A 25,309-nucleotide genomic window follows, 5' to 3' on the forward strand; every position below is an offset into this window, starting at 1 on the left:
GATAGCTTCACGACGAATGAGCGCGAATTTGAATTTGAGTAAACGGAGAGGGACTGAGTATAATGTCCTGAGTAATATGCACGCTATAAGAGAAGTCAGCTAATTTATCGCACTGAACCCACCTTTTTCATGACACCGCCGTCTTCAGTCAGGTCTTCCATCTCGGTTCCATCTCGGCACGGAGCTCAGACGTGCACGGTGCTGAGCTCCGTCCACGTCTCGCGACTTTTTTTCGAAGGCACGATCGAACGCCGAAAGCGTGCACGAGACGGCGCGGGCTCGAGCCAGCACAAGCCTCCTTAATGATGATGATCACTTCAAGAATGGCACGTTCCGAAGAGGTTAAAGAAAAACTGCTGGGGTGGAGGGAGCGCCCGTTCATCGCGACGGTAGTCGCTGGATATCAATTAGATCATCACCATAGCTTTTTTAAAAGTACTACAGTGGAACTGTCGTTCCTTGTTCTCTGCTTCAACAGACTTAAATTACTTAACAACTGAACTTAATCCTGACGTCATAATCTTACAAGAAACCTGGCTTACCCCTGAGAAAAATTTTCATTTTAAAAATTTCGATCTTTTCGATTAGATCGCCTTTCACTAGGAGGTGGTTTAATGATTTTGTTATCATCTAAATTCTGTCATAGGGCGAAAATAGCTTTCAGGTTAATGTCTCCAGAATGTGAAATTTTGGCAGTGCACCTTAGCATCCCAGGCTACCGCTCATTCTCTATTATAGATGCTTATTTCCCTACGGGCGTACACAGTACATACCAATTGGATAGTGCGCTTGCCAGCTGCAAAAATGAAGTCGTCCTTACTGGTGACTTCAACTCGCATCACGTGTCATGGGGATACAAAACAGATGCATGTGGGACACGTCTATGGGACTGGACCATAGATAAAAATCTTTCATGCCTTAATGTCAGACGACCTACTTTTATCCGTGGGCAATCTCGCTCAGTGTTAGATTTGACGTTTTCTAGCACAAGCGTCGCCGTGACATCTTGGACTACGATTGATTTCGGCACAAGCAGTGATCATCTTCCGGTATACTTTGAAATTGCATGCCCTTTAACATCAGTTGAACGACAAGGCAGAATATTTGTGAATAACAAAAAATTTAAAGACTGCTTGCGCTCCACCATTGCATCATTACCTAATAGTAATAACGAAGAAATTGGCTTGAACATTTGTTCAGCGTTACAGATGTCCCGACAAAAGTCTGAATTTGTAATTCAGACCGCTAAGCATTCCCCATCTAGTCCTTGGTGGAACAGTGAGTGCACAGGAGTTTATCGACGCAGGAAAGCTGCTTGGAAAAAACTTCTACATAATCAGAGCCCACAAAATTGGAAAGATTATCAGTTTATTTCTGCAACTTTCAAACGTGCTATTAAACACGCAAAAGATGAGTACGATAAAAACCATTTCGATTACCTATCTAAATCCAAAAACAAACGTGCTTTATTTAATTACCTTCGGTTTCGAAACAGACTCCCAATGAGCGTTAATGTGGACTCAATCGTCTATACCTCGCAGGAAATGCAGGAGTCCTTAGAGCTATTGGCTAAAGGATTGGAGAGCCGGTTCGCAACGCGCCTTCAAGCTTCTGTTTTTACTCCTGTATTATCGGACTACAAAGAGATCTCCTATTCGGAAGTAGCACAAGTTATGTTGCAGTTGCCAACTACAGCGCCTGGCCCGGACGGAATAACAAATGCAATGTTAAAGATTTTCTTTCAAGAAGCACCACGTGAGCTTCTGAACTTGGTAAACTACTCTGTTAGCAATGCATGGATTCCACAAGAATGGAAGATCGCCAAAATCATTCCGTTACTTAAAAAGCAAGGGGCAGGGTACACCATCGACAACATCAGACCAATTGCGTTGACATCAAACATAGTGAAGCTCATTGAAAGAGTGCTTCTCGGACACATATTGGAGTTTATTGTCGGAAATCAATTGTTGAGTCCTTGCCAAATTGGATTTCGATCTGGCTATTCGATATGGCACGCGCATGTAGACCTTGAAAGTCGAATTAACATCGCCAGACAGAAAAAGCAGTACGCAGCTTTAGTTACATTAGATATATGTAAAGCCTATGACAGCATTGAACACACAATTTTAACAGATCGGTTACAGAGCCATTGTTTTCCAGGCTATATTGTAGCATGGGTGCATGAATTTTTAAAAGCCAGGGAATTCTATTGTTTTAGAAGCGGCTATTCTTCTAGAAAGCATAAGCAAACAAGAGGTGTGCCTCAGGGATCGGTACTCTCACCAGTATTATTCAATATTTTAATGAGCACAATCCCCGTTCACCCAGGAGTCAGTACCTACGTTTATGCTGACGACATTGCCTTTTTTGGTATGGCTAGTGACATATACTCTCTTTACGAAATTTTGCAGTCGTATCTAAGGGAACTGGAACACTGGCTGGATAGCTTACACTTAAACCTGAATGCTAATAAATGTGCTATACTTGTTTTTCCAGTTAAAGACCCAGTATACATATCGCTGAACTACCATCTCGAAGATATTCCACAAGTAGAGTCACTAAAGTACCTTGGAGTTATTTACAACGGAAATCTTAACTGGCGGCCACATATTGAATATATTGCGACAAAAGGAGCTCGTACAATGGGCATTTTGCGCAAGTTAAGCAATCGAAGAACAGGTATGCGCAGAAAATCCCTCTTGATGGTATATAATATGTACGTTCGTCCGGTGTTAGAATTTGGATGTGTTTTATTCTCAGGTGTTCCATCATACAAGCTTCGGCCGCTAGTTTTGTTAGAACGAGAGGCACTACGTCTGTGCTTAGGCCTTCCAAAATACGTTGCAAATGCCGTATTATACATGGAAGCACGAATCCCACCCATATTATGCCGATTTCACCTTCTGACTGTTCAGACCTTCTTAAGACTATATGAATCACCATTAAACCGTCCTCAAATTATTTTTATCTCCGATCCAGAATTATTTTTTCCTGTTCATTGGCCCAGGTTTCATAGACCACAGATTATATTTGTGCAAACATTACTTGACCCACTAAATTTACAAATTCGAGATGTGCTTCCTAATAATACGCATTCAAATTACCCAGAGATCAGGTTCGACGACATTTTCCCGAACCACGCGAAACTACTCCCTTACGGCATCTTAAACGCCATGTTGCAAGACCACCTAAGCACCCTAGAAACAAACATCATCATTGCAACAGATGCCTCACAGTGCGAGGAAAAAGCTGGCATTGGAATATTTTGTCCTGCGCTCGACTGGTCTTTTTCTCTAAGATTGCCTGATTTTGTGCCTATTTTTCTGGCCGAGTTGTTAGCAGTAATCCTAGCTTTACGTAAATTAGACCCAATGATTACAACGGCTGCTATTCTTACTGACTCCCTTTCTGTTTGCTCTTGCCTTACCGCTACTAAGGAGTCACCCATGCTAAAACTCTTCCACTTACTAGTTCCTGCCCATGTGCTACGTATTCATTTGATTTGGGTGCCTGGTCATAAAGGTTTGTTTTTTAATGAAACTGCCGATTCACTGGCACATGCATCACTAGCCGGCCCTATTCTTCCTATTCTACCAGTGACAGCACAGATCACGGCGGCAAGATTTCGGATGAGATCAATTAGATCAGCCTTATCAAACCCACATTTGACAGCTTCTCCAGAGTATAAACACCTGGCATTTCCCTGGCATAGCGATTCTTGTTATACAAAGATGCTTGAGGTCTGCCTCACCAAATTACGCTGCCGCATTCCCTCCCTAAATTTCTATTTACACAGGTCGGGTTTGGTTCCCTCTCCCCTTTGTTCTTTTTGTGAGGAGGAGGAGACGATACAGCACTATCTTCTATCTTGTCGCCGCTTTGCTGCGTTAAGAAAAAGATTGTTGGAGATGCCATTTAGAAGAATTGGCCTGGATTTGACAGAACCTGCAATTCTTTCGTTCGGGGCGTCCACTTTGGGTTTCAGCCACAGGGATGCATGCTTCGCTGTCCAAACATTCCTTACAGAATCTAAACGAATGCCCTGCTAAATTCTATTTTTATTATTACTTTTAAATTAATTATTTCTCATTCAACAGCACCTTCCTGATTTTATTTTAGCCGGTTATTCAACCCTATTCAATGCTATTCCCATAGATAATAGGAAATTTATGCTATAAAATATTTTGGAATAATCCATCCATTTCTTGGCCAATCCCCCATCGTGGGTAGGAGCCACACGTGCCACAGGCTACAACAACAACAACAACAGCGCCCGTCAAGTGAAGCCGCCGCGTGGTCATCTTACGAGGGGGGGCAAAAGCACGCCGGTCGCCGCAGCTTGTGTTTTTCGGATCGTCTTGTCTCGCCGTACGCGCTGCTCTGCGGATCTGAAAATGTACTAGCGATCTCGCGCGTTTCTAGGAAAGTTGACGTACGAGCAGTTGACATGTTCGTGTTATCCTTCTCATTTAAATAAGGTTGCCGATTAGCACTGCCTTGCTCTAAGATAAAGAAAAATTTTGCATTTCAGGCTGAAAGGAAACGGCCGCCACCGAAGTTCCGAGACCCTCTATTCAATGAGGATAATAAAGCACCGGCAACACCTGATGATACTGAAGATAATAATGAATACTGATGCTGGTTGCATGTACTGCTATTTCTCATGCTACGTTTTCAGTTTCTCATTGCTTTTTCTTCTGACAGCTTTCATGATTGATCAATTCATACTCTGCATTAACGAAGGCGAATAAACGCTAATTTTTCCGCGAATTTTTTTTTTGCATTTTGCGGCAGCTGCATACACATGCCGATAAAATTTTAAAAAAGCCCCCGTACTCGGACATCTGCGATGCGGAGACTGCCAATATGGGTCGCCTCATCGCCCATTGCGTTGCATTAGAACATTGAAACCTCTTAAGCATTTAAAAACCGATGAGAATGTCGGCGAAAGCGCTGCGAAGCTCTTGGCAGGCCGCTTCTTGCCCTCCGTAAGATGGCCGCCGCCGGCTTCACTCGAATTCCACTCCAGCAGTCTTCTTTAACCTCCTTAGTACGCATAGAGGGAAATATGACGCTGCTGCGCTGTGGGAATATCGGTATATTCTGACTTCGGATTTGCATCGTTCTCGAATATAGCCAGGACACCTTGAAAACGCGCCTGGCAAGTACCGTTCTATCTGTCACAATGATTCATTTTCTACTAGAACCGCACGTAAAAAGCTGTTTTAGCTTTATTATTACGCAAAAACGTGTATTGTTTAACTATGAGAACTTGTTATGGCATGTACAATAATAGGATACGTAAAATGTACCAGCGGGTCGCTAAAGTTGGAGCACGACGACAAGATTCGCGCTCGCTTTGAAACGGTTTGCCGTCTGTTCTTTTCTTCAACTGGTAATGCATTGTAGGTGAGTAAAGATGTAATATCCATGAATGGAAACATTTCATGAAGATTTTACTTTAAGAACCCGTTATTTGTGTAGCCATATCCACGTTTTAGACGAAGCTTCTTACAACACCAGCTAACACAAGCCTAGCAGACACATATACCGTCATTCCCATGACGGCACAGCGCCCCTTAGGAAACTCCCATAGATGGTGGCGCCACATTTCCCTCTAGGTGTTATAGTGAGAAATTTTATGTTAGTATGTACCCACAGCTACGGAGGAAAGAATATTGAGAGCAGGTTGGAATAACATATTGTTGCGGGAAGAAAGCAGGCCCACGAGTGTAAAATAACTTATATTTACAAAGGATGGATATGGCGTTCAGGCAACCGCCAGACTTCGTCTTTCTCTAGTCCAACTCAACGTCTTCCTTCACTTCACCGTAACATCACCCTCCCGGTGGGGGAGCTCCGTCCCGGTGCAAGTTAAACAGCCGCACTTATTGGGGGGACATAGGGCTTGAGCCTGGTGACGTGAACAACATCACTGGTTAAGTTGGGAGGCACGGAAGGCTGACCGAGTGGGGCGATCTCGTAGGTCACGTCGGACAGTTGGCGTAAGATCTGGTACGGACCAGAAAAACGGGACAGTAATTTTTCCGACAAGCCGACACGACGTGAAGGCGTCCAGAGAAGGACAAGGGAACCAGGTGAAAAATGGTGGTCTCGGTGCCGAAGGTCGTAGCGTCGCTTTTGAGAAGCTTGCGAGACTGTGAGGCGATGACGGGCGACATCTCGGGCCTGGGCGGCTAAGTCAATAGCCTCGCGAGCGTAAGCAGTGCTGGGTGACTGTACTGCGGAAGGTAGCAACGTGTCAAAAGGCAAGGTGGGGTCGCGGCCGTACAAAAGGAAAAATGGTGAAAATCCGGCAGTGTCGTGACGGGACGAGTTGTATGCGAAAGTGACGTATGGTAAAGCGACGTCCCAGTCGCGGTGATCGTTGGAGACGTACATGGCGAGCATTTCAGTGAGTGTGCGGTTGAGTCGCTCGGTGAGGCCGTTCGTTTGAGGGTGGTACGCGGTAGCAATCCGATGTTCTGTAGAACAGGAGCGGAGCAGATCATCAACGACCTTCGATAGAAAGTAGCGGCCGCGATCCGTCAGCAACTGGCGAGGGGCGCCGTGGTGCAGGATGACGTCTTTTAGTAAGAAGTCGGCGACATCTGTAGCGCAGCTGGTTGGCAGGGCTCGTGCGATGGCATATCTAGTGGCATAATCGGTTGCTACAGCAATCCATTTGTTTCCTTTGATGGAAATTGGAAACGGACCAAGGAGGTCGAGGCCCACACGGAAGAAGGGCTCTGTAGGTATATCAATGGGTTGAAGCAAACCAGCGGGAGGCATAGCAGGCGTCTTCCGGCGCTGACACAGGTCGCAAGAAGCGACATAACGGCGCACAGAGCGATAAATGCCAGGCCAGAAGAAGCGGCGCCGCAGGTGGTCGTAAGTACGAGTGACGCCCAGATGTCCAGCAGTAGGAGCGTCATGAAGTTGCTGGAGCACGGTGAGTCGAAGGTGCTTGGGGACGACTAGGAGGAGCTCCGGGCCGTCAGGACGAACGCTACGACGGTATAAAGTTCCATCGCGCAAGGTGAACATCCGAAGGGACGGGTCATTGGGCGAGGAGCTTAGGCGGTCCGTAAGTGTTCGAAGAACAGGATCCTTGCGCTGCTCGTCGCCAATGTGGAGGAAGCCGGAGAGGGACAGAATACTGATGTCCGAGTCTGCATCGGTATCGTCCGGTTGATCCACGGGATTGCGGGACAGGCAGTCAGCGTCTTTATGCAGGCGTCCTGACTTATATATAATAGAAAATGTATATTCTTGTAGGCGCAATGCCCAACGTGCAAGTCGTCCAGTTGGGTCCTTCAAAGAGGAGAGCCAGCAGAGGGCGTGATGGTCGGTGACAACGCAGAAGCTCCGACCGAAAAGGTACGGGCGAAATTTCGCGACCGCCCATACGAGCGCGAGACATTCTCTCTCAGTAATGGAGTAATTTCGCTCGGGCGTGGAAAGGCGGCGGCTAGCGTAAGCGATGACACGGTCTTGGCCCTGTTGACGCTGAGCGAGGACAGCGCCGATGCCATGACCACTCGCGTCAGTTCGTACTTCAGTGGGCGCAGAAGGGTCAAAGTGGGAGAGAATCGGGGAAGTGGTAAGCCGCTCAATCAGGGTAGAGAAGGCTTTCTCCTGTAGCGGTCCCCAAGAGAAAGAGGCGTCTTTCTTAAGAAGGTCAGTGAGAGGGTGAGCGATGTCCGCAAAATTTTTCACAAATCGCCGAAAATAAGAGCATAAGCCCAGAAAACTACGGACATCGCTCGTTGAACAAGGTACAGGAAAATTTCGCACGGCGTGAACTTTCTGTGGATCAGGTTGGATTCCGGCGGCGTTGACGAGATGACCAAGCATGTTAATTTCACGGCGACCGAAATGGCACTTGGAGGAGTTTAGCTGAAGGCCAGCCCTGCGAAACACGGAGAGTATGGTTGTGAGGCGCCGCAGGTGGCTCTCAAAGTTCGGCGAAAACACAATCACATCGTCGAGGTAACACAGGCATGTAGACCACTTCAAGCCGCGCAAGAGAGAGTCCATCATGCGCTCGAATGTAGCTGGCGCATTGCATAATCCAAAGGGCATGACTTTAAATTGGTACAGACCGTCCGGTGTGACAAAGGCGGTTTTCTCGCGGTCCATCTCATCGACGCTAATCTGCCAATAGCCGGAGCGGAGGTCAATTGATGAAAAGTATTGGGATCCGTGAAGGCAGTCAAGAGCGTCATCAATGCGAGGCAAGGGATAAACATCCTTCTTTGTTATCCGGTTGAGGTGACGGTAGTCAACGCAGAAGCGCCACGAGTTATCTTTTTTCTTTACTAAGACAACCGGTGATGCCCACGGGCTACTGGAGGGTTCAATGATGTCCTTGTCCATCATCCTGTCTACTTCTTTCTGTATGATGGCCCTTTCTGTTGCCGAGACACGATATGGCCGCCTATGAATGGGGCTGGCGTCACCGGTGTTGATGCGATGCGTGACAACAGATGTCTGGCCAAGTGGACGGTCGTCCAAATCAAAGATGTCCCGATAAGATGACAGGAGATGACGAAGAGCTGTTGTTTGCTCGGAAGGAAGGTCGGGGGCGATCATCTTAGAAACATCGTCCGCAGGCGTCGAGTACGAAGGAGTGGATGACAAAGGTCCGTTCGTACTGAGGAAGGATTCAGAGGTCAAAAAAGAAATCTGAAATTCTTCCAAAGGAGTGATATGCGCTATGGCGATACCGTGTGGCAAAACATGTGACGAGAACCCAAAATTGAGGATGGGCACGCGAGCGCAGTTTTCGCGGATCCGAATTAAGGTGCTCGGTAGGGCAATATTACGCGACAAAACCACGTCAGTAAGCGGCGACAGGACGTACTCGCCATCAGGTACGGGAGGACAGGGCGTCAGCAGGACATTTGTAGCAGCCTGTGGAGACAGCCTTGCAAATTCAGCAGCACATAAGCGGTGTGGAGCACAAGTGGTTGCGTCGGCAGGAAGCGGCAGGTCCAACTGTACAACACCTGCGGAGCAGTCAATTTGGGCAGAGTGTTTCGAAAGGAAGTCGAGGCCGAGAATTAGGTCGTGTGGGCAGTGTTCAAGGACGATAAATAGAACAACGGTATAATGGCCCCCAATGGTCACACGAGCTGTGCACATTCCAAGGACAGGTGACGTACTCCCATCGGCGACTCGCACGGTGCACGGTACGGCGGGGGTCAGAACCTTTTTGAGCCGGCGGCGGAGAGCAGCGCTCATAACTGAAAGCTGCGCTCCTGTATCAACGAGAGATCTAACAGGAACGCCATCGACTTCAATGTCCAGCAGGTTTCCACATGTAGGCAGGGTCAATAGAGGATTTGTGGGCCGGGTCGGAGTTGCAGCTTCACCTCCGGGAGCTGCACCGCCTAGTTTCCCGAAGCGAAGCGACCGGTTGCAGAAGGGGACGAAGAGCGGTGAACGAGAGGCGAACGGGACCTACGACCTTGCGGAGACGGGGATCGGCTGGATCTTGGTGGAGCACTGTCGGCGTTGATGTTCCTAGTCGGCGTATAGGGCGACAAAGTGCGATTGTCGGGTACTTGGCTGTAGTGACTCGGAGACGACCACCGAGGAGGCGACGACCAGTGGTTGCGGCAATGACGGGCGATGTGTCCAATACCGGAACAATTAAAACAGATGGGTTTATCATCCGCTGTGCGCCATTCAGCTGGGTTGCGACGGAGTGGTGGAAAGCTTTGCGTCCGGGAGCGAGCGGTCGGAGAAATTTGGTAGGTGTTGGTATGGCGGACTGAGCAGAGAGATGGAATGCCCAAACTTGCTATTTCCTCCCGAACGACCGCTTGTATAAGGGAGATAGCGGGTACGCTTTCCCGACAGTCTGAACGAACGGGAGCCGGGGCCATGGCCTCAAGCTCACGGCGAACGATGCGCGTTATTTCTTCCGGTCCTGCGGGCTGAACGAACCGCGGCGGGTCTTCGCAAGAAGATGTCGCGGCGGTATTGGGCAACCGGTCGAAAGTTTGAGTGACGCGGCGGCCCTTCGCTTGTTCGAAGCGCCGGCACTCCTTAATAATTGCATCCACAGTGGCACAATCCTTACACATCAAGAGATTGAAGGCATCGTCTGCAATACCTTTCAATATATGGCCAATCTTGTCTGCCTCGGTCATGTTGTCATCAGCCTTGCGACAGAGGGCCAGCACATCCTGTATGTACACGACATAGGATTCTGTGGACGTCTGAGCGCGGCACGCAAGTTCTTTTTTAGCTGCCAGCTGACGACCGACAGGTCTGCCGAACAGGTCTCGCATTTTTTCTTTGCAAACATCCCAGCTCGTTAGGTCAGCTTCATGTGTGTCATACCATTGCTTCGCAGTTCCCTTCAGATAAAATATTACGTTTGCAAGCATCATTGTAGGATCCCACCTGTTGTTGTCGCACACTCGCTCGTACATCGTAAGCCAGTCCTCGACGTCGACGTTGTCCGTGCCACAAAATGTTCCCGGGTCCCGTGGGTGAGTGAGGATGACCGTGGGCACGGGCTGCCGAGGCGTTGTCGCTTGTGTCGGTTGATTTGCCATTGTGGCAGCAGGTAGATGACGTCCGCTGCGAAGTTCCGTGGTGGTACCCCGCACCTTCCACCAAAATGTTGCGGGAAGAAAGCAGGCCCACGAGTGTAAAATAACTTATATTTACAAAGGATGGATATGGCGTTCAGGCAACCGCCAGACTTCGTCTTTCTCTAGTCCAACTCAACGTCTTCCTTCACTTCACCGTAACAATATTATTCTTCCACCCTGATTAAAAAGAAGTCTCTCCGCCCACGCTATCACGCCCGCGTATGTTTTGACATAACTAAATCACATACAGAATAAGCGATTGTTTAGTTCAAAGTATAAGGTACAGTATAAGAAGAAACGTAAAGCGCGTGCTGCCCAACTAGCAACCTTAGACATGTTCTATATTTTACTCCACTGGCCATGGTGCCTCACATGCACACTCGCACGCCCTATTCGATCCAAGTTCACGCTTGTTACTTGCTCTCCACTCCAATGACAAGAACTAAAAGAGGAGACAAGCCATCGCTTAGCCTCATTTCATGCTGAGGGCAGAACATCAGGTATGATTTGTCGTTGTTATTGAGATCGTCTCTTTGTTTTGACGGTGATAGGCCTATACAGACGATGCCGATGTGTAAAATAGGTTTGATTTTAACCTAGCAGATTGCACCACAGCCTTAACAGCAAAGAAGCACCTACCAGATATATACACCTTTTGGACTCCGGGGCACAAGTACCTTCTAGGAAATGAGGCAGCCGACGCCTCCACCCGAGCTCAGGTTCGCCGGGCTTTCTCACAGGACACCCAAAGGAGCACGGATAAAGTTTCGAAACAGTACAACGATGTTGTGAAACACTACAGGCTAGACAGAAGAACTTGCCCACCACTTCACCCTAGCCTAACTAGGGAAGAGGCAGTAACCCTCAACTAGGCAAGAGGCAGTAACCCTCAGGACATTGCAAACGAAGAGCTACGTCCACGGTATCCTATTGCACTGAATCTCACCTACTTAGCATTTATACATCTGCACTTACTGCGATGTCCCAGAAGTCCTATGCCATAGAGTATGGGGATGTGTAGAAAAGGACTGCACCGTAGACACCTAAGCACTAACCGAAGAGCAGTGGGAGAACAAGCTATCAGATCTGGACCCGAATAGACAGCGCAGCCTGATCGGACGGGCACGGGAGATGGCCCGCGGCTACCTGGCCGCCCACTTCAGCAAGGTGCAGACTGCGCTTGCTCAGAATAAAAGTTCCCTCACTCTCTCGTTCCCCGGATCGAGAACGCTACAGTAGGGCTTTCATGTCTGCATGATCCGTCTTTCTAAACTTGGATGCAGTCGCAGTCCAAGTATGCGACAGTGTTTTCGATTTTGTGACTGGCAACTTGGATTTACACGGGATTCCTGCAGGCACGGAAGGGAAGGCGTCTGGAAGGTACTTTGTTTACGTGTGTATGTTCAACTTGCTTAATTCACTATTCTTTTTTATTGGTATATGACACGTTTGGTACGACGTCTACCTTCTATAAAGGCTTTTTAATAATTTGTTCTCGCATTTGAGGTTCTCGTACGTGCGTGTATCTCTTACCAAATAAATAAATAAATAAATAACTTTGTAGCTTCTCACCGTCATGTGTTCACTCTTCCCACACCGTAGCAATAGCGCGTACACAGGTATAGTATATTGTGACGTAGATAAAGAAATATAAATACACAAAAGGAATACCGAGAATTGCGCAAACCTTTGCGACACTCAGGATTTCAGAAGTTGGCGTTAGTGAACGAGCCGGGGAAAGTTCGAGATATTCCTTACTCTTACAAAGAAATTTAAACGCAACACTTGAATTCAGTCAACCAAGAGAACAGGCTGGCTTCAGGAAGGAATACTCTACAACGGATCACATCAATGCCATCAATCAGGTAATCGAGAAATATGCAGAGTACAATCAACCTCTCTATATGGCTTTCATAGAATATGAAAAGGCATTTGATTCAGTAGATATGCCAGCATTCATAGAGGCATTACGTAATCAACGAGCTACAGGAGGCTTACGTGAATATCTTGGAAAGTATCTACAAAGATTCCACACCTACCTTGATACTCAAGAAAAGTAGAAAGATGCCTATAAAGAAAGGGGTCAGGCAAGGAAACACAATCTGTCCAATGCTATTCACTGCATGCTTGGAAGAAGTATTCAAGCTGTTAAACTGGAAAGGCTTAGGAGTGAGGATCAACGGCGAATATCTCAACAACCTTTTGTTTGCAGATGACGTTGTCCTGTTCAGTAACACTGGCAGCGAGTTACAACAAAATATTGAGGACCTTAACAAATAAAGTGTAAGAGTTGGGTTGAAGAACAATATGCAGAACACAAAGGTAACGATCAATAGCCTGGCAAGGAAACAAGAGTTCAGGATCGCCAGTCAACCTCCAGAGTTTGTGAAGCGGTACGTTTACCCAGGTCACATATTCACACGGGACCCTGATCATGCGAAGGAAATTTACTGAAGAATAAAAATGCATACGGAATACGGCATGGTGCATACGGCATAGTGCATACGGCAGACATTGTCAGATCCTGACTAGAAGCTTACCACTATCATTGAAAAGAAAGGTGTACGATCAATGCATTCTACCAGTGCTAACATATGAGGCAGAAACTTGGAGGTTGACAACGAAGCTCGAGGAGAAGTTAAGGACGATGGAACGAAGGATGCTAGGCGTAACGTTAAGAAACAGGAAGCGAGCGGTGTGGACTAGAGAGGAAACGGGGATAGCCGATATTCTAGTTGAAATTAAGATTTTAAAAATGGAGCTCGGCAGGGCATGTAATGCGTCGGACAGATAACCGGTGGACCATTATAGTTACAGAATGGGTGCCAAGGGTAGCGTAGTCGAAGACGGAAGAAAATAAGGTGTGGGGATGACATTACTAAATTTGCAGGCGCAAGTTCGAACCACGGTAGACGCAGGACAGGTGTGATTGGAGATAGTAGCTGTAGGGAGAAGCCTTTGTCCTGCAGTGGACATAAAATATGATGATGATGATGAATTTTAAATTTTTTTTCAGCTTTATATACAGGTCAACTCTAACTGATACCATACAAAATTTTAAAAGGCACGACCATGTTCATGACTCCTCTGATTACAATTCTTCCATACCCCCTTTCAAAATCTCACCCCTCACTAGATTTGGTCATTTTAAATAGACAACACCCGCCGTGGTTGCTCAGTGGCTATGGTGTTAGGCTGCTGAGCACGAGGTCGCGGGATCGAATCCCGGCCACGGCGGCCGCATTTCGATGGGGGCGAAATGCGAAAACACCCGTGTACTTAGATTTAGTTGCACGTTAAAGAACCCCAGGTGGTCAAAATATCCGGAGTCCCCCACTACGGCGTGCCTCATAATCAGAAAGTGGTTTTGGCACGTAAAACCCCATATATTATTATTATTATTATTAAATAGACAAGCGCAGCGTGTGCAGTCGACCGATTCCTTAACAGTACCGATCGACTGGCCTAGACTGGCCAATGGGCCGGTGCCTTCTAACGGCGCGAAGCGACCGGATCAGCAAGGGTAGCGTATGCGCACCATGTTCACTCGAAGCGCAAGTTTCGTCTGCTATAGGCTCTTCCTACCTGCACGGCATAGCGCCTGGCACGATTATTTCGGCGCAAGCTTCCCGGCTTATTGAAGATGGCAGGAGTGTGTGCCCCTGGCTTGCATTATCCTCTTTCTCTCAAAAAAAAAAAACTTGCGCTGTTCTAGTGCGCATGCATACGCAGCAAAGTAGTGAACAAAATGTGCAAAGCTGCAAGCAACTGTATCATATATTTCTTGCGCTCTTTGTTGTTTATCATATATGTTAGCATCGGGTTCACGCGCACTTGCTGTCTCCGATGAGCAGGGAAGCTCCCACTGAGTTAATCCCGACAGGGCGGGCATAGAGGGCGGCGTCATGCCTGCGGGAAGAGCCTAGTAGACGAAACTTGCGCTTCGAGTGAACTTCGCGCATGCGCTACTCTTACTGATCTCGTCGCTTCGCGCCGTTAGAAAGCGCTGGCCGGCCGTCGTCTCGTGTGCGTAGTACGTGCTGCTGCCATGGGAAGACCGAAGAAAGTCCGGACACCCGAAGAAGCGACTTACCAGAAAGAGCGCCGTAAAGCCAAGCGAGAAGCGATGCGTCGCCGCCGAGCTGATCGGGAACACCGCGCCGAAGCTGCGACTGAGAAGAGGCGACGCCAAGTCGAGGATACCGAATTTCAGTCCAGGGAACGCGAAAGTCGGCGCCTGAACGCTCGACGTCGCCGAGAAAGCAATCCGGGCCTGCGACTGCTCGAAAACTTCCAGCGTCAAGCCCGCCAAGACAACTTAGCGAAACCTAGCATAACCTCGCAAAACCTAGAAACAACTTAGCCAAGCCTACCATAAGTTCGAAAAACCTAGAAACGACTTAGCCAAGCCTACCAACAACTTGGCAAAACCTGGCAAAACCTAGCATAACCTCGCGAAACCTACAAACAACTTAGGCAAACCACGTAAAAGCTAGGTGATCACGAGCTCTGCTGTTGACTTCAGCCTTGCACCGCTAGTGCAAACTGCGCAATTGTGCTTTTTTTTTATTTGTGTAGCACGACACTGTCACGTAGTAGTGACGGTGAAGAAAGCAGAAAAATTGGGAATGACGAAACTAGCGTTTTATTGGGTGAAGTTGTGCCCTCAAAAACAGGCTACAATCAAAGAACGGCGATAGCGGCGAACACAGTCGGCGATCGTCGAAAATCTGATCAGCCGGTCAAGCGCGTCAGCTTTTATACATGAGCCATGGAACGTTCCAGAGTAACCGCTGGTGCCCGCGGGTCTTAATTCCGGAAAGTTCTACACCATTCGAGTCGCGCATACATGCAATCAGATTACACAAGGTTCGGCGACAACAGACAGCGGATAGAACCATCGATAACATTCCAGAAACTTCCGATACATGCAGGGGCGTCCTGCGCTGAGCAATAACATTCAAGGTTGTAACATTTCTTAGACGGTGAAAAGCATTCACCCGTAAAAGATAAACAAGTTCACGTGCCAATACACTGGATGCCGACGCATCGAAAATGTTTCGACACACAGTAATTTTTGGTTTGCCCGCTCCTTCCGCCTTACATAACTATAATGGCACATGTAGCTGAGTCAACTATTTATATTTAGAACCAACAATAAAGCAGGTGCGAGTCCGCGCAAGTGTTGTGTATTTCTATCCTTCCTTGTATACCTCTTTACTCTACACGCAGTAAAAACAAAAAAAATTATGGGGTTTTACGTGCCAACACCACTTTGTGATAATGAGGCACGCAGTAGTGGAGGATTCCGGAAATTTCGACGACCTGGGGTTCTTTAACGTGCACCTAAATCTAAGTACACGGGTGTTTTCGCATTTCGCCCCCATCAAAATCCGGCCGCCGCGGCCGTGACTCGATCCCGCGACCTCGTGCTCAGCAGCCGCGGTAAAAACAAGAATTCGTAATAATTGGCCCGAATTTCAGTCCCTATCCATTTGGTCATGTTTTAGGACTGTGCTGCAGTGACTAGCGATTGGAAGATTAGTGCTACTGGGGCAGTGTCTCATTCTAGAGCTTTCAACGAGATTTGTTTTTGTGTTACCATGACTGTAGGCCCCTGTTATATGGTGTACAACTATCTACATTGTTGTGAATAGTACAGCGCAGCTGTATATGCCTAGGTTCCAGCGGATCGACGTCAGTAGGCCAAAAAACCTGGGCCAATCCCGAAGACAGTGCAATACCGCACCGACTGGCGGAGGAGTTGAAGCACGCTTCAAGCGATCCGCCTACTTGCAAAAATAAATTTAATATCTTGGGTCCAAATACAACCAGTATCAGGTATTAAGCTGATAAGAAGAGATACAACACTTTGACCCGCGTCGGCCATGTCTACGTTCGCACCGCCCTCTCTTTGTAGGCGTTCCAAGCGCTTGCATACCTCCTCTCCTTTCCTTCCGCTCTCCCGTGGTGGCGGCCCCGCCGAAACGTCACGTGTGTCTAGTTTCCTCTGGCTCCTCGGGGCGGCGGCCCCATCGTCCACGCGAATGCGTATAAATATCACGGTCAATGAGTCCGTACCTATGTTCAAAATTCTGTGTCACCTCTGTGTCGTGTGGTAAACAGTTTCGCTGGTGATCCACCCTCGCGGAGTAGAATGGCTCATGATTTTTTTTATTTAGTAACCCACATACATTTACCTGCAATTGTGTTGCTACTTGTTATATGAGGCGGTAAGAAATTAATTCGAAATACTTTTGTGTTCAATATATTGCTTCAGAGGATTCATATGCAACTAGAAATTTACTGGAGGAGAAACCGAGGTGCCTAATTTTATGTTAATCCAAACCACATGAAGCCAATAAAAAAAAAGTTTAGCACGCATCTTCAGGCTCTAGTCACTTGAAAGGATGAATTACAAGTTCAGCGCCTTTGTGCTCTTTGCAGTGGCTATTTTTCATTAGAAGTGGGGAGTCGGTTTTTGTAGCCTACAGTTGCTTTCATCTAGTTATGCATTCTTCCAAATGGCTGTCTCAATGTACTGTTATTCTTTCTAGAAAAATCTATTAGGTTTAGATAACCTGTGTTCTTGCCAAGGATTACAGCTTCCTACTTCTGTACTAGTAGTGACAAATTATATTGAAAATCTAAAGGTCTTTGTTATAGATCAACCTTTCAAGTGTTCTATGAAAACTTGATGGCATTTTTTTTTACTTGGTTGTAGTTTACCACACCATATTACTACAAGTTTCTGCTATTACGATTACTTTGAAGCCTTTTTACCTTTTTCTACATGTCCGATCTGCTGTGTTCGAGAACGACTGCGTTCATTTTCACATTGTCAGTGGCATAATAATTATACCGGTGTACTGTAAGTGTTGCCAATTTGAAAATAAAATCATACTTCATCAATATCTGTTTGGGGATCTACTTACTACGGTGCAAGAGCTTCCTTTCGCACGTGCTGTGGCAAAGGCTAGGAAAGTGACCGCCGACCTGGGCAACGAAATTGCGATACGTGACGCTGTTGTGCAGGCGTATGCAGACAGCAAGAGTGCTGTGCTCTATCTCCAAGTTTGTTACGCGGCGAAATCAGAATTCGTCGACAACGGCGGCCGCGCGATTACGGATATGTATCATAATCTGTTTAGCTCTGGTTCGTACGTTGGACCAGCCATCAAACCAAATAAGTACTTCCAAACCACAAGTGGTAGATCGAACTACCTTCGTGTGCGAAGAGTGGGAGCGGCTCGACACGCTCGCTCCTTAGCCATGTGCCGCAATTTCGCTGCTCCAATCACCGGTTACTCGCGCTGATCTTTTTCGTTTTCCATTGTACAAAGAAATTAAAGCTAGGCCGCAAAAACAAGAGCGAAACACTGAAATGGATTCTTCACGACGGTTCGAAAACCAATTCTGACAGCAGTTTCGGCGAGATTCTTTTGGTATTTGCAAACCCCTTTTCTAGAGGGGGTGTTTAGCGACGTTTTTAAAAATGGATTCAAGCCGGACATTAAGCTAGATATAAGACATTTCTAGAGTATGAGCTTCTATTCCGCGTCTTCTTTTGGACGTTTTCGTTGTCTCGGATGAAAGGTGAAAAAATTACGTAATGTGTGCCTTTTGTGCTACCTGGGTTATTCCAGGTAGCCGCGGGCCATGTTTATCTCGTGTGCCCGTTTCATGAGGCTGCGCTGTCTCTTCGGGTCCAGGTCTGATTGCTTGGCCTCCAACTGCACTTCTGTTAGTGTTTGGGTGTCTACGGTTTCATTTTTCCTGACACATCGCCGTACAATATGCAACAGGGTGTCTGGAACATTACAGTACATGCAGAAATATGAATGCTGAGTAGGTGAGATTCGGTGCAATAGAATACAGTGGACGTAGCTGTTAGTTTGCTATTTCCTGAGGGCTACTGCCTCTTCCCTAGTTAGGCTGGCATGAGGTGGCGGGTAAGTTCTTCTGTCTAGCCTGTAGTGTTGCAGAATATCACTGTACTTTTGCAGGATCTCCTTGGTGCGTCCTGTGAGAAAGCCCGGTGAACGTGAGCTCGGGCGAAGCCCTCGGCTGCTTCATTCCCCGGCAGGTACTCGTGCGCCCGAGTCCAAACGATGTATATTTTTGGTGGATACTTCTTTGCCGTTTCCGTGAGGATTTGTAGGACTTGCTTGTCATTTCCCGCAGGTCAGAGTCCAAGTACAGCAGACTCCAGCAGCTCGTCACAGCTACAGAGCTCGGTGACAGTAGCCCTTGACAGCTCCTTCGACGCATGCGCCAGCTTCTTGGCGGAGTCTCCGCCTTTCAACAGAACAAGCTTAATCGGGAGCTGTTCCTCCAGCGCCTCCCGCAGAACATGGTCCCAATTCTCGTGGCTGCGCGTGACGTATTATTTTCATGAAATAAAGGATATTATTATTATTATTATTATTATTATTATTATTATTATTATTATTATTATTATTATTATTATTATTATTATTATTATTATTATTATTATTATTATTATTATTATTATTATTAGACAAGCTCGATGAACTGGTTGACCGAGTTGCGGACTGCTTGCGAGCCCCTAGCCTCAGCGCTGTTACGACTCCACCTGCGGCTACCGCCTCAGCCCCTACGCTCGCGAACATAGAGGGCCGTCTGGACGCCCTTATCAGACGTCTCGATGACCTCGCGCCGTTCTCACGCCGATCTTTGTCGAGGTTCAGGTCCCGCAGTCTCTCCCCGGCACCCCCGCACTCTCCAGAGCTTCAACCATCCGACGCGCGACGCGACAGCTCGTCTTCGGCTGTGCTAGTACCACCGCGTACTCCGCACCTCTGCTCGCAAGTGCACCCGTCCGTGCTTCTGATCGGGAAATACAGCGACCGGCCACTGATGGCGGCAAATGTACTGGTCGAAGGACATGCCGCTTATTCTACGTTTCTGACAAGATCAGTGGCGCTCGCTTCCTTGTCGACACAGGAGCCCACGTTATCGTCATACCGGCCTCTTGTACAGATCGCCATCATAACGAACAGACCTGCCCGCCCCAAGCGATAAACAACTCCACCATCCACACATACGGCCAACGGTGTATTACATTAACCTTGGATTGCGCCGTACGTTTCCCTGGATTTTCATTCTTGCTGATGTCTCGCAAGCTGTTCTCGGCGCTGACCTCCTCAGTTTGTTCAACCTTGCGGTAGACATGCATGCTCATAGCGTCATCGATCTCGGCACGTGCTTCTCCATCAACGGTGTACTCGGCACCACCTCGCCGACGGGGCTTCGAGCTCTCGCACCCGCTTCGCCGTGAAAAAAAATCCTTGCTGATTTTCCCTACCTTGCGAAACCGCGTGCCAAAGAGTCATCGGTGAAGCATTCGATCACTTACCACATCGTGACCACTGAACCCCCCGGCTTCAGTCGGCCCCGCCGACTGTCTGGAGACCGCCTCGCCAATGCTCGCCACGAGTTTGAGCACATGCTTGAACTCGACATTGTGCGACCTTCCTCAAGCAACTGGGCATCGCCACTCCACATGGTGCCAAAGAAGGATCCTGGCGATTGGAGACTATGTGAGGATTACCCGCTCTGAACGCCCACGTCTTACCAGACCGCTATCCACTTCCTCGCATACAAAACGTCACAACGAATTTCGCTGGGTAAACGATCTTCTCTAAAACTGACTTAGTAAACGCTTATCATCAAATTCCTGTAGAACCCGCTGACGTTCTGAAGACGGTCATTACCACCCCTTTCGGCTTCTTCGAGTATGTGAGGGTGCCTTTTGGCGCACTATTAACGAGGTCACGCGCGGACTCGACTTCGTATTCGCCTATCTTGATGATCTCCTCGTCGCAAGCTCATTCAGCCCCGAGCATGAAGCTCACCTGCGCGCCCGTTTTCAATGACTTGGTGATTACGGTCTTATCATAAATCCGAACAAGTGCCTCTTCGGGGTCGCTACCATTGAGTTCTTAGGCCACCTTGTCACCCCACAAGGTATGCGGCCTCTCGCCAGGAAAGTGAAGGTGATTCAAGACTTTCCACTCCAGACTTCATTAAAAAGACTCAGAGGATTCCTGGGCCTACTGAACTTTCATCACCGCTTTCTTCCGAAGTGTGCCAATTTCCTGAAGCCTGTGAGCGACCTACTGGCTATCAAAAGATATCCGGCTATGCCACTTGAGTGTACTGAGGAAGCTGCATCTGCCTTTGCTACTGCCAAGAAGGCGCTGGCAGACGCCACCATACTCATACATCCCGTTCTTAATGCCCCAATTCGTCTCATCACCGATGCATCGAGCATGGCAGTTGGCGCAGTTCTCGAACACGTATCTGGTTGGCAGCATCTTGGCTTCTTTCTCGCAAAAACTGAAGCTGCCTGAAGCTAAATACTGCACATTCGGTCAAGAACTTCTTGCGGTGTACCTCGCCATTAAGCATTTTCACAACTTAATGGAGGGCTGGGACTTTCACGTTGTCACCGACCATAAGCCCTTGAGGTTTGCCTTCCATCGGAATCACAGCAACTACAATGCATGGGAGATCCGCCAACTGTGCTTTATCTCCGAGTTCACAATGGATCTCCGTGACGTGCATGGGCCGGAAAAAGCTGCCGCTGATGCACTCTCCCGCATCGATGCCCTGGTGGCCCAACCACGAATAGACATTGAGGAGATAGCAGCCGCCCAGCGAAACGACCCTGAGCTGTATTGCCTTCGTTCCTCATCCACGTACCTGTCCTTTCCTGAGTGGCAGCTTCCGTTTTCTTCCTCATCGATAACGTGCGAGACATCCATTAGTATTCCTCGACCCTTCATGCCTTTGGCTTGGGCGCCAACTTGGATCACTGGACATGTGCCAACAGGTGTGTGCTGCTCTTCAATGAACGTATTTGATGGTTGGCTAACTAGGTATGTGGTACTGGGAATGTGCTGCTCTTCAATGAACGGCTTTGATGGTTGGCTAACTGGGTATGTGATACTGGGAATGTGCCGCTCTACTATGACGAAAAAGATGAAGCTTCGCCGATCATGAGTGGGATTGAGCCCACGTCACAAGGGTTTCTCAAGGACAGCAACACGACGCATTAGCAGGTTGCGCCGCAAGTGCACTGGGTATGTGCCGATTTTCAACAAATGCCTTTCAGGCCAACGCTTTAGCGAGCGGCGCCATGAATGCATTGGGTATGTGCCACTGTTCAATGAACCTCTCGCCAGCTTGAGCCACTGAGCATGTCCCACTGAGTGTGGAGCATGCGAAGAAACAATTCTCAGCGTTCGCAAGCGCTGGCGCGCCACACTTATCGTCTCGGAGACCACGCGCGGACTTTTTGGCAGTACCACTTGATGGCGCAGCATGCTCCGAAAGAAGCTCGAGATAGGATAGATTGCAGCATGACGTGTTCTCAGCGTTCACACGTACCGGCACGCCATGCATTTCGGAGGCTACATGCAGGCTTCGGGACGACGGTGCTAGATGGCGCCGTGTGTTCTTAGGGAAGCGCGAAAGAGGAGTCCCCCTACAGCAGACGCCTCATACATGATACGTTGCGTAGCTATATAATTTCAATGCTAACGAATCCCCGTCGACAGTCATGGTGATATGGGTTCTGCCGCTACTTTTTTGACTCGGAGAAAAGCAGTTTACTTATTGCATGACCGTCTAAGAATGTTTGAGAAGGGTTTAGCGACAGCGAAGAGAGAAGCGAATGAAATGTAACCAAGCTGTGGTTCGAGGGGGTGGGCCACCCTACCCGTAGCAGACTCTCCGCTATTTGCCTCGACCAGCGTTCGCAAGCGACGTTCTACTCTGCTTCTACGATGTGATGTTTACGTCATGCCTTTGCCTCTTTTTTCCTTTCAGCTTCCTTCTTATAGCGTGGCACAATTACCGATGCTCATTTTGCGTCCTTTTAGTTTTGCGGGAATTCCAGGCATCTGGATACCGCTAGTTATTTGTGCGGTGCGTGTAATATAAAGTCGTCGCCGAGTACCTTCTGTGGCCTCCCTTCTGCTGGCGAAGACAGTGCCTCATCCTAAAAAAGCACGTGGGCTTTCTTTAGAATTTTCCGATGTTTTCTCGCCGTGGGGTCATTCCACGCCAAAGTCACCAGCCGGAAACTTGAACCTCTCCGTTTTTTATTTCATTGTGAGCATTTAGCAAGTCTAAAGAAATGCATTCCCAGAATATCTTGAGCACAAAAAAAATGTTCTCTGCCTGAGCGCCATTTGACTTTTACCCTTTAAAAGAGAAACATGATGTACAAGAAAAAATCGCAAATATAACGAATTTGGGGTGGGGTGAGACATCTTATTTGGTCCAAAATATCGATTTTTTTTAGTTTGCTTTCCTTAGATGACACATGTACTTAGCTTTCAAAAAAGTGAGTAACACTTCAGTTTATACGACTTCTAACATATTTATTCAGTTCATTCTAATTGTCAGGTCAAGCTGAAAGTGTACATGCCTCGTCGTGAAGTTCAGATTTTGTAAGAAGGTTTCATTACCCAAAAACGACTTGTGTTTGACACAATTTTTGGCTTTCGTTTCTAGACTTATTTGCTTATTGAGGCGCGCGCTGTTCGCAGGGTACGTCGGGTGCTCAAAGATCAATTTGGTGCCTTCCTCGATGTTGCTGATGGGTGGAACGCAAGGAATGGCACGAAAACGCAACTTTTCTGGCAAGGGCTGCAATTCAAGCGTGCTAAACTACCTAGTGGTCACTATAAAAAACGTGTGTGCTTGCAAACAAATATGCAGCCTCAGAACTGAGAGATGAAGACATAGAGGTAATGAATGAAACCGCAGCTATAGGCTGGCTTGAGAAGCAGCAAATGAAGTGGGAGGTAAGGCACCAAGACAACCAGTAGGTAAGCTTTTCCGTGTAACGAAGGACCTAATAAAGAAACGACAAAGAATGAAAGTGTCCAACTCAAGAGACATAGAATTCGCAGAATTTTCAAAACTGATCAACAAGGAGAATGTAAGGGATATTCGGAATTGTAACGCGCGAGAGACAGAAGAAGCAGTAAAAAAAGGGACGCAGCTATAAATGAGTGGGAAGAAAATTTCATTTAATTTTTATTTTATTACCTTGAAGACCCACGAGGGGTATTAAATAAGAGGTGGGTACATATATTTTGGTGAGCAAGTGTTAACACAACGAAACATGACTGGTAACATTATTGGCAAAGTTGGATGAGCACGTGATGGCTGCGATGTCGTTGCGTAGGTCGTTCCAGTCTGCTACAGTACGGGAAAAGAATGATGCAGCAAAGGTGGTAGTTCGGGTACTAGGTCGGGCAACTTGAAGCGGATGACGAGTGCGATGAGATTTGCGGGCTGGAGGGATGATGTAGGGTGCGCGGCCTAGTGAACTATGGAAAAATTTATAAAACAAGCAAAGGCTGGCAATGCGGCGACGAAGTGATAAGGGCAATAAGTCGGATTCAGTTTTCAAAGCTGACACACTGATGTCGTGAAAATATGATGAATGGATGAATCTGCTGCTCTGTTTTGGACTGATTCGAGTGCATTTATAAGGTAAGCTTGGTGCGAGTTCCAAATGGGTGAGGCATATTCTAATTTTGGTCTGACAAGGGATTTGCACGCTAATAACTTCACATTTTTAGGGGCTTGGCGTAGGATCTGGCATAGGACAAGACAAGATGTATACATTGAAAGATAAGCTATCTAATATCAGCAATTTCGAAGATATAGTAAAAGCAGCGGAAGAATTCTATACTGACCTGTGCAGTACCCAGAGCAGTCACGATACCTCCATTCGAAGTAGTAATGAACAGGTTATAGAGACTGCTTCTATAACTAACGATGAAGTTAGAAGGGCCTTGCAACACATGAAATGGCGAAAAACGGCAGGAGAAGATGGAATAACAGTCGATTTAATGAAACATGGCGGCGATATCATGCTTGAAAAGCTTGCGGCCCTTTATACGAAATATCTCACGACTTCGAAGCTTCCAGAGAACTGGAAGAATGTCATCATTATACTAATCCACAAAAAGGGAGACGTTAAATAATTGAAGAAGTATAGGCCCATTAGCTTCCAGTATTGTACAAAATATTCACCAAGATAATTTCCAATAGAGCACCAGAAAATGACGATGTTGCATTAACGTGTAATCCCTCCGTTCTCGAAAGACATTCCATCGAAAAATTTCAAACGTAGGCGGCGACGTGGCAACATGACCTCCTGGCACAGTGCTAAACCGCATGGCGAGCAGTTCACTCGGTCCTGGATACACCCAGTTGCATAGCCGTAGATGAAACACGTACATGCTAGATTATGGATCACATGCAAAATTCACTAAACAGGAAACTACGTTTCTATTACTTTGCCGCAATTCATTCACTCGTTCCACCGGAACATGCGTGATTAGCACCCGCCAAATTAAAGATGTGCAATCTCAGCCTCAGTTTACAAGCAGGATCAAAACATCACTTATGCGTATCATAATAGCCGAGGATAAGCTTCAAGTTTGGCAAAAGCAGCTGTTTGGTGCAAAATATGGTTACTAGAAGATACCAAACGTACCCGTTCAACGGCACTATCTACAGAATACCCTTTCTAGGCCCACCGCTCTCAAGAATGCAGGCGATGTCGAGCCACTCCAAGTCTTCAGACATCCAAAATTCACCGTGATTACTTCAAAACTCCTGTTGTGAGGATTCGAAAGCAGGATTAT

The 25,309-nt window shown here is 47.4% G+C and overlaps 1 long non-coding RNA gene and 1 pseudogene across 1 annotated transcript in view; both read right to left on the reverse strand.

The window, feature by feature from the left end:
* LOC139054182 (uncharacterized) overlaps positions 1-25,309 on the reverse strand; it is a 92,127-nt gene that overhangs the window by 35,417 nt on the left and 31,401 nt on the right. The gene's annotated exons all lie outside the window — the stretch shown is intronic.
* Positions 16,321-16,500, reverse strand: LOC139055034 (U2 spliceosomal RNA; annotated as a pseudogene).

This window comes from Dermacentor albipictus, chromosome 1, assembly GCF_038994185.2.
Source record: "Dermacentor albipictus isolate Rhodes 1998 colony chromosome 1, USDA_Dalb.pri_finalv2, whole genome shotgun sequence".
In the NCBI taxonomy this organism is placed as follows: Eukaryota; Metazoa; Arthropoda; class Arachnida; order Ixodida; family Ixodidae; genus Dermacentor; species Dermacentor albipictus.